Below are 6,000 nucleotides of genomic sequence, written 5' to 3' on the forward strand. Positions count from 1 at the left end.
GGAGAATGCCAAAAAAGTGGGTCCGGCAATTCTGTCTGTCTGTCTGTCTGTCTGTCTGTCTGTGTGTCTGTCTCTATCTGGAGCTGCAGCCTAAACGAGTGAAGTGATTTTCTTCAAACTTGGTAGTTAGCAGTTTTTGGTGATTCCCTAGAGGGGAAATTGAAATTTTTTTTTTATGACCAAAACTAACGGTACCTGCCATATAACGGAAATAGAAAAGTTAATTTTTTTCAAAAACGGCTCTAACGATTTTGATTAAAATTTTTGTGTGTAGTACTACATATAAGAGCCAACTTTTTAAATTAAAAAAATATTTTTTGTACCGTTATTAACGGTACCTGTCATAGAACTGTTTTTTTCGTTTCTGAATATCTCGTGCAACATTAACCCGATTTAAATGAAAATTTGTATACAAAAGTGTGTAAGTAAAGATAATATTAAAATTTTAGAAAATTTTCAAAAAACGCATTTTTGGTTTTTTAACAAATATTTCAAAATTTTTTTTTGAAAAATCAATTTTTTGAAAACGGATCAATGAAAAATTTTGAAATTTAGTTTTTATGTGTAAATTAATTATTTCTTCAATATTGCATACCAACTTTTTTTTTGAAAAATTTTAAAAAATGTTTATATATAAAAAACTATTTTTTTAAAAAACGGCTCCTACAATTTTCGAAAATTTTTTTCTAAAAATACCTTTTTATACGAGAAATAAAATGGCATATTTGTTTTTTTTTAAGATAATTTAAAACGGAGTTTAATTAATTATAAAAACAGATTTAATTTTTTTATACTACTTATGAAATTTCTTCAAAATATCAAATTTTAAATTTTTTGAATAAAAAGCTTTAACATTATAGTTACATTAAGCATAAGAGCAAGTACGTGCGACCCCAGTCGTGCAATTTATTTTAGTTGATATAATGTCTCAGAAGTCTTGAGAGGTTATAATTCAGAATGTTCAGAATGTTATGCTGACAGAATAGAATAAGCTGAGGATTAATATTTGCAGATCCAAAAAATCAATCAAAAAATTAAAAATCTTTTAATTCTGTTTATAAAAAGACCTTTATTTTCTGTTTGGCTTACAGGCTTACAAGTAAGAACTCTCAAACATAGGTAAAATTTTATGAAAGTTTTTGATCTGCCCAATTTTAGTTTTTTTTTCCAATACTTTTTCTGTGCCTTAAAATAAGGCAGAGCAAAATAACGCCGAACTTCAAAATTCGGCGTTTTTTTTTCACTTTACGAAATTAAGTAGGTCTAATTTTTACATTCGGCCTTATTGTAGGTACTTTATCAAACGAATGGAAATATTTCCAATACCGAAATTAGAAGTTTTTGATTCCTTTCTACGCAATCCATAAACATTTTCAATCATTAAAATTTTTTTAAATTCTTCCATCTTTCAAAATATTTGGGATTTTTGCAACCTTAAAAAAATAATCCTACAAATACAAAAGTTCCAAAATTAGATTTGGATCTTGACATAAATTGAAAAAATACAACAATAGCTTATTAGAAATATGAACTCTGTTAAAATTGTATTTATTCTTGAATAAGATTAAAAATAGTATGTATGAATAAGTCGGTCATTTTCTTCACGAAACAAGTATTAAAATGTAGATACTGTTAAACTTGCACAAACCACACGCAAAATTTTGAATTACAATGACATGAAACTTCTTTGCTAGTCAATATCCATGAAACACGATAAAATTTTCATAATTATGTTAAAAGTCTTTGCATGATAACAATTCTTTTTATTATTGAGTCAAAAAATAAAATTTATTGGATAAGTAACTAATGTTCTGGAAACGATTGCATAAAATTTTAGTAAAAATATAATAAAGCGAAAGTGTGTAAATGTGCTACTGCGAAAAAGTGTAAATGAATAATATACACTCTGACAAGCAATTCCATATAAAACATGCTAAAATGTAAAGCACTTAATATATTCAAGAAACCAATTTAAAAGATACGCTTAGTGATTTAACTAAAACTATCACCAAGATAGACTTTAAAAGATTCGTGCCAACATTTAACGCTATTGCTTTTACTTTTTATTTGATTTAAACATTATTTATGGAAAAATAAGTTAAAAAAAACTTGTTATAAATGTGTTCCTTCGCCAATTTTCATTTTTAGTCTCATGAAATGATTTTTGAATCGAAACTCGCTGATCCAAGATTATCAAAATTTTGTTCATTAACTTATTCCCCACAAATAATACTTAATTAACGGTTTTTATTAAACGTTTCTTGCATAATGAGCTCAAGCTTATTACAAAGCAAAGTACTTTAGGTACCTACTTTTTATGCGTAGCTTCAAGGTTGACCGATCTTTATTTTTTCCATAATTATTGAATAAACCTTGAACTTCTTATTTTGCAATTTATTTTTGTATCTGACAACGTTTTTAATTTTTTGACTTTATAGGTACCCTTCATAAAGCCCAATTATTTTACTTACGAGTACGCAGCTTTTGCAAGTTTATTTTACCTTCAACTTGATGGTATTTCCTTTTTAAATCAGAAATAAATAGATAAAGAAATATATAATATTTTTATGTGGATGCGAAAATATTTATCTAAAAGAACTTGTTTGGACATAAAGTTACAAAACGAGACACTACCCACCTAGTGGCATTCCATTTCAAAAAATGATTCACTATAAAATGCTTCTTCTATTTTTTCTTCTGTCATACAGACGCAGATAAATCGCTAAAAAACTTCCAGTAGCCGTCTTTGGAGCCCACATTCCACCCAACAAACGACAAAAGAAGACAACAAAACGACGACGGAGACCGAAGACCGAAGACGCGATGGACGACGACGACAACAACTGAATAACTACGATGACGACTGATAGTGAATTGTAAACTGTGAAGGCGCAGTGTTTGCCATTGCTAATGTACGAGCACCAGTAACAAAGCTATAACAGCACTAGACTTGAGATCCTGCAAAAAGCAAGCAAGTACCTCTACCTACAATCACAAAAAAGATGCTACTGCTGCACTTCAACCCAGTTGCAGTTAGATATGTGTTCATCAAACATTTGCGTGCTGAAGATAGCTCCACCAGACGAGACGAGGAGGACACACACAGACACACAATAAAAATGTATAAAATCGCAATGTCTGTCAACTGCAAAATGCGAAAAGGTCTTGACAATGAATGCCAAGCCAAGTCAAGTCAAGTCACTACGACGAAGATGAAGATGAAGACGAAAAATAAACCGAAGAAGACGGCAACGATGTCGATGTCAACGACTATGACTACGACAACGACTTCCAGACTTCCACAATAAAACAGATTGCCAAGGTTTCACATAAATTTCATCCATTTTCCATCCATCTGCGAGCTGCCAATGCTGCTTGCAGCCACTGTTTCAGCAAGTAGCAGAGGAAATATAAGGAAAAGTTAAGGCCGCACCCAAAAGTATGCGCATACAGAAATGGTCTCTTGCTGTCAGTTTAGCTTGTTATAAGACTTGTTGTTGTTGTCCTGTCATAATTAAATCCGTTTATTTATGATATAATTAAATGTTACCATGCAAAGTAGACAGGTAGGAATTCAGCAGCAGCAAAATGATGCATATGAATAAGAATATGTATGCGTATAGTCAGCGTATTTGTGCATAAATCTGCAAATCTGTATGCACTTAATTATTATTTATTACACATTTGCAGTTTTGCAGTTTGCACACATGATATGCGTATTGTGCAGCTTCTTTGGTTCTATTTGCAACATGGTAGTTGTTGCCAACAAATAGATACACTCTTCCAGATAACTGTTTAACGGCTACTAACTTTTGGTACACTTTGCTATGTTAAAATGTTTTAAGTGTGACTAGCTCTAATTTAAAATTAATATAAAATAAAATTCACGACTGATTTGTAGGTTTTTTGGATCTTATATTTAAAATAAATAAAATGCACGACTGGGGTCGCACGTACTTGCTCTTGTAGTTCACAGTATCTTTATCTTAAATATCTATTGGAAATTTAAGATTTTGTTCAGTGTCGAGAAAAAAAAAATCAAAAAAAAAAAAATCCAAAGTTTAAAAATTAAATTCAAATTTTTTTTTTTTCAAAAATATTTTAAAAAATATTTTTTTTTTATATTTTATACTTCAAAATGATGTCTGTAAATTTTTAATAAAATTGACTTATGCTTTGGTGAAATATATGAACTTAAAAAATATGTCAATTTTTGAAAAACGGCAACGCCATATTTCCGTTCTCCGCATTTTTTGAGAAAAACTAAAAACGCAGTTTTGTTAGAATCAATAAGTCTATTACGTATACCAAATTTAATCAAAATCGTTAGAGCCGTTTTCGAGAAAGTTGCAATACTTCGAAAACATTATATGGCAGATATGCGTTAAAAAGGAGATATTAAAAAAATAAAAAAAAATGGTCCTAGGGAATAACCTAAAAAGCATCTGTACCAAGTTTCAAGCAAATCCATCCATCCGTTTAGGCCCTAGCTCGATGTACAGATGGACGCACCCTTCTATGGAGGATTGGAAAAAACCTATAAAAACTGAACGGGTGGACCGATTTGATTGAAATTTGTTATATAAATTAAATAAAACGAATTCTCATCGTGATCTAAAAATTGTGCGTCGTACTTTAAAATTACTCATTTTTTTCAAAAGTTGTATTGATTAATACGAGTATATTCATTATTTTTGTTTCCTTTTCTTGTTTTTTTGTGATGTGAATTTCTCTTATACTTTTAAAACTTAATTAAAACTGAATACAAAGAAGGTTTTAAGAAAGCAAATAACTAAAAAGTTTCAGAATTATTATAGCACCTTACTACTTACTTACTAGCCCAAAAAATTGTGATTTTTTTTTTAGTGATTTTCGATAGGCTGTATCTCAGTAAAAAATGATCGTATCATGACAAAACAAAAAGCATGAGAAAGCTACATTCGTCTAGTTTTAGGATTTAAAAACTAAATATTTTATTTCTAATGGTAAAATAACTAGATCTGGAATTATTCAAATACCAACATTTTCCAAATTTGTTTTGTTTTTACTTTTCTCTAAAAAAAGTGGAAACATTTTTTGCGAAAAAATGATTATCATTTTTAGAAAGGCTATTTATTTGGCTTTAAAATTCTTTTTGTTTCAAACTTCTACGATTTTTTTTAGACTGCAAACCAAAAACCATAGTTTTGACTTTGACTATCAATATCTCAACAACGGATCACCTTACAGAGAATTTAAGGATACATTTGAAAACTTCTTTTAATTCTCTACAAATAAATTAAGTTTACTTTGTTAAAAAAAAATGTTTTCTTACATTTGAGATCATTTTAGAAAAGCTTTCAAAATAGGCCTTTTTACGGTTTCTGAGAAAACGTGCCGCTATTTTATAACTATGGTTGATTATGAGCAAAATTAAATTCGTTTGAGTTTATTTCAACATTTTATTAAAACATACCGTTTAAATTTTAGATAAACCAAAGAAAATTAAAATTTTTCAAAAAAAAGTTAAATTTATACCGTTTTCTGATATTTTCCCTTTTTTTGAAAATTTTTGATTTTTCTTTATTTTTTGGTTTATCAGTGATGGCTACATAGACCTCTTATAATGTAAACCACTTTATTTTACAAAAAAAGCCGTTAAATTAGAAACGGTAATACCAAAAGCCAATTTCAAGTGCTGTTTGAGTGAAACGCATTGCTACACACAAGAAGCTCTTACAGGAGAATGGGTCAATATGGGTCATTTGTTTTAACACCATAAATAGTATATATCATAAGCTTTAAATTAATACTAAAATGAACTTGGAGCATCGTGGAGCTTTTTTTTTATTGGCCGACAAAGAGTAAAAACTATTCGCTCTAGAGGTTTCTTTATATAATATTCTGCTTTTTCTGATTCAAAAGCAAATTCAACAAACGGTAAATGTAGACTTAAGGATAAATATAGGATTAACAACACTACATACTTTAAAAAAAAAAAAAACTCTATTCTTAAAAAAA

Source organism: Episyrphus balteatus, chromosome 3 (genome assembly GCF_945859705.1).
Source record: "Episyrphus balteatus chromosome 3, idEpiBalt1.1, whole genome shotgun sequence".
Taxonomy (NCBI): Eukaryota; Metazoa; Arthropoda; class Insecta; order Diptera; family Syrphidae; genus Episyrphus; species Episyrphus balteatus.